Below are 11,421 nucleotides of genomic sequence, written 5' to 3' on the forward strand. Positions count from 1 at the left end.
AAATAAGAAGAATGGCGCCTAATTACAGACTTAATAATATTGACTTAGCAATGTGTCACGTGAAGATTCATCAGCCAGATTAAGTGTTTACTGACAATTGACAGTGATAGCGGACATCATCATCACTATTCCAGTCAATCCTCTCCACACAGACAAGCATAAACACACTCGACTATCACTAAATCAAATTTAACACACGTTTGTAATGACGCCAATTCAGTTTACAATAGGGTTCATTCGCTCGGTCAGCAGGTGGCAGTATCCTCGTACACTGGGGAGTAAACTGCCATTAAACGAACAGAAGAAGAAGAAAACATCTGCACATGCGCGGTACGGATCGGGTAGACCCGATTTGTACAGTCCGACTTTGCATATGCGCAGTAAGGATCGGGGAGTCCCGATCCGTAACTATCTTTTTATTTTTCGTTTTTGTCTACATTGTACTGAAATGCTTCATTATTGCAAACATTTTAAGATATACTTATTATTCTTAACATCTTAACAGATACTCTGACCCATAACTATCGTAAAACGCTACGACCGGAAGTAGACACCTTTCGCGCATGCGGGGTACCGATCGGGTTTCCGGTACGGATCGGGTAGTGACAGGGCCGGATCCTCCGAAAGCCGGGTAGGCCGGAAGTGAGCAACTGTGAAATCCGGTCTTTAAGAGTTCCTGGGACCATTTTGTGGCTTTTCCGTTTGTCAAATCCAAGCCATTTGCACAGTGTTGAATGGAATATAGCCAAATTTTCTAAAAAAAAGTTTTTTTAAAAATTTTATTTTAAAATTTCAGTCTGACTTCCTTAAATTAGCTTCAGTGGCTAAGCTACAGAAACACATCCTCTATTGTTCCTAGTGGTCGATTTGTGCCCCATTGAAAAACATTATAAACGCTGTTTTTCATTGCACGATTATTTTAACTAAAGTTAATGCAGTCCTCTAAGTGACGGTGACACTTTGGAGCCCGGGCTTGTAATTTTTTCATATGTCCACCAGGTTGCGCCATTGTTTCACATTTAGCGCCTGCTGGAAAATCCCACATTTACAGCAAATTTTCTTTCTGCTCAAATGATGAGCGTGGGTCACTATCAATGTGTGTGTGTTAAAAAAAATAAAGGTGTGTGTGTGTCTAACCTCAGAATAAAAGAGTGTGCGTCTAATTTCAAACGTTTTTTCTCCTTTGAAGTCCACACTGCAATACAAACAAATCAAATATAACACTAAGACCCAAAGCCAAATTAGACTTTATTTTGTCTGCAAGCTCAGGTTCTTTATGCAGCTGCACTAAAGCCGTGGTTATAAGAATGAGCAGTAGCACGGGAATAGTCATTTTCACAATGGCAAGACACTACAACACAGAGGAAGCTTTGAAAATGATCCTGGACCCCGAGTGCGAGGATAGCTCCTCGTCATCTGCCGAGGATTCTGGGGATGACGCGGAGATTTCATTGGAGGAGGAAACGGAGGAGCTGGAGTCAGGTTCCGACTCATGTGGAGCAGAGTCGTCTGAAAATGAGAGTGGAGAGACGGAGGAAGCTCCAGCAGGGTGGATTGCAAAAAACGGAATAAAGCGGTCTCCTACACACGCCGAGACGCTCCGCTATATTCCAGCAGCCACGGGACACACCGGACCTACTCATTATGCCACCGCTCGAATCAGTGACCCACAATCCAGCTTTTCACTGTTTGTTACCGATGAAATTATGCTGCATATTGCGTCAATGACCAATCTCCAAGGGAGACGCACAATCGCAGACTGGAGAGATGTGGACACAGACGAACTGCGCGCTTATGTGGGACTACTGATTCTTGCCGGTGTTTACCGTTCCAAAAATGAATCTACGCTCAGTCTCTGGAGTGAGAAATCCGGGCGGATGGTTTTTCGCGCTACCATGTCCCAGAAAAGATTTCATCAAATCAGCAGGGCTCTGCGATTTGATGAGAAACTTTCCAGACCAAGACGCCATGGTGACAAATTTGCTCCATTTCGTAAAATCTGGGATATGTGGACCCACCGCCTCGAAATGATGTTCTGCCCAGACCAGGACATTTGTGTGGACGAACAACTTGTTCCGTTCAAAGGGAGGTGCGGTTTCAGGCAGTATATGCCCAAAAAGCCAGCAAAGTATGGTCTGAAAATATGGGCAGCCTGCGACGTCATACGCCTGGAAACTGCAGCTCTGCACAGGCAAAGCTGCTGGGGAATGCGCTGAGGTAAACCAGGGGATGCGGGTCGTTCTGGAACTGACAGAGGGGCTCCAGGGACAAGTCATCACATGTGACAACTTTTTCACTTCCTTTCCTCTGTCAGAATAGCTGCTCAGGAGAAAAATTACCCTGGTTGGCACCATTAGAAAATACAAACCTGAGCTTCCGCCACAGCTGCTCCAGACAAGGCAGAGAGAGGTGTTTTCCTCCATTTTCGCCTTTACCATGACGCACACGGTCGTGTCTTACGTCCCCCGCCGCGGCAGAAATATCCTCCTATTGAGCACAAAACACCGCACTCCAGGCGTAAGTGGTGACCCGAAGAGAAAGCCCCAAATAATAAAGGATTATAACAAATCCAAGGGAGGTGTCAACAAACTTGATCAGGTAGGTGTCATTACGCATCAGTTACGCACAAATTTATTCATTCTTGCTCATATATTCTTGTGCAAAATATACGTAGGTTTAATGTTTTTGGGGTTTTTTTATTAGGTGGTTGGCACCTACTCGTGTAGGAGGCGAACGAGTCGGTGGCCATTGGGCCTTTTCCACCATGTCATTGACGTCTCGCTTTACAACGGTTACGTCTTGTGGACCACAGTTGACCCAGCCTGGCAGCAGGGAAAATCATACAGGAGGAGGTTGTATATCGAGGAGGTTGGAGAAACGTTAGTTAAACCGCAGATGGCGAACAGAGTGCGCCTTCCCCCCGCCCATCACTCATAGCAGAGTTACTTAAACATGTGCAGGGTGCTGCTGCTGCAGGCCCCTCTGCAGGACCCTCTGCAGCCATCAAATTGAAGGGCAGGAGGCAATGCGAATTTTGCGCAGAAAACAGAAGAGTCGTCACCACCTGCTGCAAATGTGGAAAGGGCGCATGCAAGGACCACAGCCTGACCATCTGCAGAAACTGCTCCACCTGAGCAGGACTACTCGCCCCACCACCACCACACTCCCATCTCTCACTCTTTCTCACATCTCATATCTCTCATACCTTTCCCCATCCCAAACAATATATGTTCATTGTTCTAAAGTTCTAAAATAAATGTTTTCTGGTTCAAAGTGATCTTGTATTTTTATTTTCATATTTTTTTTATTTTATTCTAGAACACAACAATGTAATACGCATTTAGTGGTAATAAGCAATAAGTAAATAATAAGTGGTAATAAGGAGTTAGCATAAACAAAATGTGAAAACATGATTACTGTTATATTACATTTACTGTGCTCCTAGAAAAAAACAGTACTTGATCAGAATAATGGTTGGTGCCAATCTTTGGACCATCTAAAGGCCTAATTATAATAACACTCGAATATTGCTTCAAATGTATTTTATGGAAAATATTTAGGTTTTTTGTTTTTTTCGGCTAAAAAACCAGTGTGCTCATGTAACGAAACTGGGATTTAAAGGGTTAAAACCCCCGAACTATAATTAAAACTTTATATGAATATTTCAGAGAGAAGTCGTTTTAAAAGACTGACTAATTTAAAGTGGAAAAAAATATGAATATATAATATTTTTATAGCACTTTTTGGGGCGTGGCCGTTTTGTGGCCTTATGCTGGGCTTACACCGTGCGATTTTTAGCCCATTTTGAGCTGATTTTTGAGTCGTGCGACCCTTTTGGCGATCGGCCCGATTTTGGCCTTCATCGTGCATCGTGTAGTATATGTGGGGTAACGAGAAGCGATTAACACCTCACGACCAGCTCCTGATCCCTCGCGACCGTCGTGAGGGTGTCACCGCAGCTTCTCACACTGCGCACGCGCAAACACAAATGTCAGCGAAAAAGACGGCGCAGCACGGCAGTGCAGCGTGTGATTTGGACACAAGCGATGGAGGCACAACTTGTAGAACTATGGCAAGCTCATCCGAGCCTTTTCGATGTGGCTTCACAAAATTATCACAACCACAACAATCGTGAAAATAGTTGGATTTACATTGCTGCTCAATCACAGCTGCCTGATCAATGTTTTTCATTAGCAATTTAGCAAAGTTGATGGTGGTGGTGTGCGTGTCTGTGTGAGTGAAAGACAGAAAGGGAAAGCGAGCGACAGAATTTCTGTTGTAACCTTCATTTTATGGACGCACAGTGTGAGCACTCAGGTCGCATCAGAGCATCGGGCCGTATAGTAGTGATGGGTCGTTCGCGAACGAAATGGCTCTTAGAGCCGGCTCTTTGACGTGAACGATGCGAGCCGGCTCCTTATCGCGAGCCTTCACGTGGGTTTTTTTTTCTTCTTTCTCTCACCCTCTCTCTCTCTGTCGCACTTTTTTTCCGCTTCACTCTGCACGCAGCCTTGTGCTTTATGCTGGGCAGAGGGGGAAGGGGCGGTAGTTACACTCAGTAGCACACGAACAGAGCCAGAGGGAGAGAGAGAGAAAGAGAGCCAGGGACAACAACGTCACATTAGAAAGGTATAGTAATCATCCACAACTATTTTCGGTTGCAGATGATAAAGGATTCAGAAAGTTTATTCATGCGGGCCCATATGACAGAGAATATGCATGTTCTTTTTGTTTTCATATTATAATTTATATTTAATTGTGTTGTGGTTTGCAGTGTTTTGTGTTGTTTTCACTTTAAATTTGTAAAAGGAAAAAGCTGAAAATTTAAATAGTTAAAAGTTGAAATGTGAATAGTTGATTTTTGTATTATATGATTTATTTATTACATTTTATGTGGAGTGAATAAATAAAAGTATATTTACGGTGGCCCCTAGAGACAAAGCACATACAAACTTCAAATCACGTACGAACTCTGAAGCACGTACAAACTCAAAAACACGTACAAACTCCAAAACACGTAAAAACACGTACAAACTCCGAAGCACGTAAAAACTCAGAAGCACATAAAAACTCAGAAGCACATAAAAACTCAAAACACGTACAAAAGACAACAGAAGTGCTCCAGGATGCTGGGCGCAGTGTTGAGCTTTTGTTATCTTGTGGCTACACAAGCCAGCAAGTACCAACGACCGGATTTGGTGTGTGGTAGTAACAGGTAAATGAACATTTTTTTTTTAAATTATTTGAATATATATGAGTGCCTGTGTATAAATACACAAACAATACACACATGCTTTCAATTTGAATATATATGAGTGCCTGTGTATAAATACACAAACAATACACACATGCTTTCAATTGTGTAATTTAAGTGATCTAGTAGCTCTGCTTTGGAAGTTCAGTTCATGCTAGAAATGTGTTTTGGAGTTTGTACGTGTTTTGTCTCTAGGGGCCACCGCATATATTTATATATAAACTTATATAAATAAAGCCACTTTTTTTATGTTAGTATTTCCTTTTGTGCATAATTTTATATTATTGTTAATAATAAATTAATTAAAGCAACAAAACAACCTGAAGAGCCGGTTCGGAGCCGAAAGAGCCGGCTCTTTTTAGTGAGCCGAACCGAAAGAGCCGGATCTCTAAAAAGAGCCGGAAATCCCATCACTACCGTATAGTGTGAGACCCTGCATCGTGACCTACGAACTTCTAACCCCTGCGAGTCAATCGTACAGTTTGAGCAGAAGCTGAATAACACGACTGAAAAAAATCGCACAGTGTCTGCCCAGCATTAGGAACATGAAAGGGTGCATTTTTTAAGGAACTACCAGGGGTTAAGTCTGATGTCATTAGCCATGTCTGGGCCCAAACTCTGCTGCAGGTCCCAAAGTCACACGATCACTGCGGCATCACTGAGAGTTAAAAACTGTCTAAATCCTTTCATCTGTAATAAAATGATCCGCGTTGCTGCTCTACCAGGTGTAACTAGTAAGTTTAACATCTAGACATCCATGAAAACCGAATTTATGAAATTTAACGGAGTTAGAAGTTAGCAGTAAGTTAGCTCGCTAGTTTCCATCTAAATATAATATACTGTAGTGGGTCAGGGCTGTTCGGGGTTCTGTTTGTACAGTTATGTTTTGTTTATGTTGCCATAGTGACAGGTGACGCCCTCTCGCTGCGACGGTGTGTCCTTCCGGGGTCAGAGGGCGCCCTGTGTTGTTGTTGTTGTTGTTGTTGTTGCCGCGCTGAGCAGTTAGCTAGCGGCAGTGTTCTTCTGCAAATGTGAATAAACGGCTGTACTCCCTGGCTAGCTCACGGGAAGCAAGACCAAACGATACCTCCGTCTCCTCCTTGTCTGAGCTCGCCACATTGGTGTCAGAAGTGGGATAGCTCACTCTCGCCGTAATGGAGAGAGACATTCAGAGGCTGGAGCAAGCCGTCGAGGAGAACATTCCCCGCTTGGGAAACTGGCGATGGAAGAGAGAGGATGTGAGCGGCCATGTAAGTCCCCCGACGGGTCCCGATGGTGCGAGCGCACCACGGCGGCGGGCCGTCGCGACAGATGCTAGGGCAATGCTTCATGGGCTACCTCTGTCGACCCACACGCCGAGCCCCCAACCGCGAGCAGTTATGCCTACCACGCCAGTTAAGGTACCGAAATACAACGGGCTAACCCCGTTAGAGCCCTACCTCTCACAAGTGCGGCTAGCCGCCAGACATAGTGGCTGGAGCGAAGAGGAGACTGCTACACACCTAGCACTAGCATTAGAGGGAGATGCACTGCAGATACTCCTTGACCTAGCCCCGGCAGAGCAGCATGAGCTCCAGGCCCTCACCGCGGCACTCGAGAGGCGATTCGGGCAGCGGCACTCCACTGATCAGAGCAGAGAGCAGCTAACCAACCGGAGCCGTCGACCAGGGGAGAGCCTGGGCACCTTTGCAGCAGACGTGTTGCTGTATGCTCGTCGTGGCTACCCGGAGTTTCCAGCAGCGGCCCGTGAGGAGCTTAGCCTGCTTGCTTTTCTGCGAGGACTTTTCCCAGAGCGACTACGCCAACACGTCCGCCTGGCCATGCCTCAGACCCTCCGTGAGGCGCTCCTTGAGGCTGAAAGGGCCGAGCCGGTGCTCACCTCGCGACCTAACCAGCAGGTGCCCCCCCCAAACTACCCCCAAATCAGAGCCGCAGACTGCGACGGGGAGGGGGAGGTCGCCGAGATGTCCCAGCTGCAACCCTCGGTGCCCCGGAGGCGTCCTCGTCGACCAACCGACCGCTGCTACCGGTGCGATGAGCCTGGCCACGTGGCGCGTGACTGCCCAGCACCAGCCCCGAAGACCGGAACTACGCAGCCTCAGGGAAACGAGGAGGGAGCGGTGTAGCGAGGGGACCACCGCTCCAGCTTCCTGCCCCCCTCCAAGGACGATGCACAGTGGTGGGCCGAGTTGGGCACCTCAAGGGACTCCACCTGAGCTACTGTGTTGAGGACCAGCCATGCCAGGCCCTGGTGGACACGGGGTCTACCATTTCCCTGATACGACCTGGCGTGCTCCCTGAAACATCCGGGCCACTGGTGAAGGGTTGGTTGCCCACAGACACCCAGCTGATGACAGTGACAGGGGAGAAAACTGTTATGCGGGGGAAGAAACCGTTGCGGATCCGAGTGAAGGATCTGGAGCTGGTGCACGACTTCTGGCTCGCCGACATTCAAGACCAGTGCATCATTGGCCTGGATCTGCTGAGCCGCTGGGGGGCCTGCGTCGACACCGCAAAGCTGGCTATCACTCTTGGCGCAGAGACTTTTGCTCTCCAGCGCGGCCAAAAGCAGGGAGCGGGGACCAGACGAGACAGGCGTCGGGCAGCTGCCGCTCAGCAGATTTCGGATGCCGGTGGCTCCGGGTCATCTCCACTCGCCTCAGCCTCAGCCTCTCAGCCTGACAAACCTCCTTCGACTGAGACCATCGAGGCTGTTGATGACCTTTGGCAGCGCAGCAGCGTAGGCCTCAACGCCGACCAGCGCCAGCGGTTGAGGTGCCTCCTGGACGAGAATGTGGACATCTTTGCCGCCAGTGACAAAGACTGCAGGCAGACGAGTCTGGTCCAGCACACCATCGACACCGGCTCTGCTCAGCCCATCCGTCTGCGCCCACACCGGCTGCCCCTCTCGAAACGGCAGGTAGCGGAAGAGAAGATCCATGAGATGGCTGCGGCTGGGATGATCGAGCCGTCCAATAGCCCATGGGCGGCACCCGTGGTTCTGGTGGGGAAGAAGGATGGCAGCCCGAGGTTCTGCGTGGACTTTCGCCGTCTCAATGCAGTCACCAAGAAGGACTCGTACCCGCTGCCGCGGATCGACGAGGCCCTAGATTACGTTACCGGCTCCAGTTGGTTCAGCTCCCTCGACCTACGCAGCGGTTACTGGCAGGTGGAGCTAGACCCCGACGCAAGGCCTAAGACTGCATTCACCATTGGACAGGGGCTGTGGCAGTTCAGGGTCATGCCATTTGGGCTCTGCAATGCGCCAGCGACGTTTGAGAGGCTGATGGAGAGGGTGCTCGTGGATATCCCTCGTAGCCGCTGCGTTGTGTACCTGGATGACCTGTTGGTGCACGGTGGCGACTTCGACAGTGCACTGTCTCACCTGAGCGAGGTCTTGAGTGCCATCCGACGAGCTGGGCTGCGGCTCAACCCCGCGAAATGCCGCCTGTTGGCGAGAGAGACCACGTTCTTGGGCCATGTGATCAGCGCTCGAGGTGTCGCCACTGACCCCGCAAAAGTGGCTGCGGTCCGGGACTGGCCGACTCCCTCGAACGTCCAAGAACTGCGGAGCTTCCTGGGCCTAGCCTCCTACTACCGTCGGTTCATCAAAGGGTTCGCGACAATGGCCAGCCCCCTCCACCGCCTGACTGACAAGGGACAGCTGTTTGGCTGGGGGGATGCCTGTGCTGCGGCTTTTGAACAGCTGAAGGAGGCCCTCACCAGAGCCCCAGTCCTGGCCTACCCCGACGCCCAGCAACCTTTCATTGTGGACACTGATGCTAGCAATGTAGGGGTCGGGGCGGTCCTTTCCCAGCAGGACGAGGCTGGAGAACGGGTGGTGGCGTACTTCAGTCGTGCCTTGGGGCGAGCCGAGAGGAACTACTGCGTGACCCGGCAGGAGCTGCTGGCCGTAGTGCTAGCGGTGCGGCACTTCCAGCCATATCTGCACGGCTGCCGGTTCCTCCTGCGCACTGACCATGCATCTCTGACTTGGCTCCTGAACTTCAAACACCCAGAAGGGCAGGTGGCCCGCTGGCTGGAGGTCCTTCAGGGCTATGACTTCGAGATCCAGCATCGGCCAGGTCGACAGCATGGCAACGCTGATGCCCTCTCCAGACGGCCCTGCGTAGCCGTCGAGTGCCGCTACTGCCTGCGACAGGAAGAGCGGGCCCAGGAGGTGCTGGGGGTGGCTACTGCTCAGGCCACAGCCGGCGGAGGGGGGTGGCTCCCATTGACAACCCAGCAGCTGAAGCGGGAGCAGGAGGCCGACGCGACGTTGGTTCAGGTGGGGGCCTGGCTGGAGGCGGCGCAACGCCCCGCCTGGACGGGGGTGTCGGGACAGGAGCCCGAGGTGAAGGCCTACTACTCCCAGCACAACAATCTGGAGACCCACGACGGCCTCCTGTACCGGAGATGGCGGGCCCCCGGTCAGGGCAGAGATCTCCTGCAGCTGTTGGTGCCTCGGTCGCTGCGGTCGCAGGTGCTTGAGCTGGTCCATGGCTCGGTGGGGGCAGGACACTATGGGAACGCCAAAACTCTCCGCCGCCTCAGGGGACGGTTCTACTGGCCTGGCTGTCGACGGGATGTGGAACTCCATGTGCACTGCTGTGACACCTGGACGGCACAGAAGGGCCCAACTCAACGCTCCACTGCCCCCCTTCAGCAGTACCTGGTGGGGGCCCCAATGGAAAGAGTGGGAGTGGACGTCCTAGGGCCTTTCCCCGTCACAGAGTCAGGGAACCGGTATGTGTTGGTGGCTATGGACTATTTCACGAGGTGGCCAGAGGCCTACGCGGTGCCGGACCAGAGCGCAACGACGATGGCCGAGAAGCTGGTGGAGGAGATGTTCACCCGTTTTGGGGTCCCGGCTGAGCTCCACAGTGACCAGGGGCGTAACTTTGAATCGAAGGTCTTCGGGGAGATCTGCCGGCGACTGGGGGTGGAGAAGACGAAAACCACACCGCTCCACCCACAAAGCGATGGCTTGGTTGAGCGCTTCAACCGCACGCTGGCCACCCAGCTCGCCATTCTCACCAGCCGCCACCAACGAGATTGGGACCGACATCTGCCCCTGGTCCTTTGGTCGTATCGGACTGCGATGCAGGAGTCCAGCCAGTGCACACCTGCCGCTCTGATGTTTGGACGGGAGCTCCGGACACCTGTGGATCTGGTGTTCGGGTCCCCCCCCCCCGAGCCGGAGATTGATGGTGGGCCAGAGATGGACTACTACAGGAGGCTCAGGGAGCGGCTGCAGGTGGTTCATGTCTACACCCGCCAGGCCCAGGCCAGCGCCGGAGTACGACAGAAAAGAGCCTACGACACCAAGTGCCGAGGGGGGGTTTTCATGCCTGGCGACAAGGTTTGGGTGTACTGCCCGGTTCGCAAGAGAGGAGTGTCCCCCAAACTCTGCAGTCACTGGCAAGGGCCGGCAGAGGTCGTGGAGCGGCTAACAGACGTGGTGTACCGTATCCGCATGCCGGGCCCGGGGCGCATGGTGGTGTTGCACCGGGACAGGCTCTCACCGTACCGACCGCTCGCTCCAGCAGACGCCGGAGCAGGGGATGATGGTGGCACCCCATGTTCTGACCCAAGTGACTTTTCCCCCGCCGGTCGTGACCGGCCAGTGCGCCAAAAGAAGGCACCTGGACATTTGCAGGACTTTGTGTGGGGTAATGGGGTCGTCGGGGACGACTGACCCCTTAGGTGGGGGCTATGTAGTGGGTCAGGGCTGTTCGGGGTTCTGTTTGTACAGTTATGTTTTGTTTATGTTGCCATAGTGACAGGTGACGCCCTCTCGCTGCGACGGTGTGTCCTTCCGGGGTCAGAGGGCGCCCTGTGTTGTTGTTGTTGTTGCCGCGCTGAGCAGTTAGCTAGCGGCAGTGTTCTTCTGCAAATGTGAATAAACGGCTGTGCTCCCTGGCTAGCTCACGGGAAGCAAGACCAAACGATACCTCCGTCTCCTCCTTGTCTGAGCTCGCCACAATACCATGTTCTTACTGAGGGATTTCTGAAACAAATTAAGACGTACAGCTCTACTATCACTTCCAACATAAATGAAGACAGAAAACTAAACAGCAGTGATGTTTGTAGGGTTACTGAAGTCGGGCTAGCTGGTATGTAATGATGTGCTACTTGATCGCTAGTGACATAGCTATGTTAGCATA

Source organism: Perissodus microlepis, chromosome 7, assembly GCF_051167445.1.
Source record: "Perissodus microlepis isolate ML-2025 ecotype Zambia chromosome 7, ASM5116744v1, whole genome shotgun sequence".
In the NCBI taxonomy this organism is placed as follows: Eukaryota; Metazoa; Chordata; class Actinopteri; order Cichliformes; family Cichlidae; genus Perissodus; species Perissodus microlepis.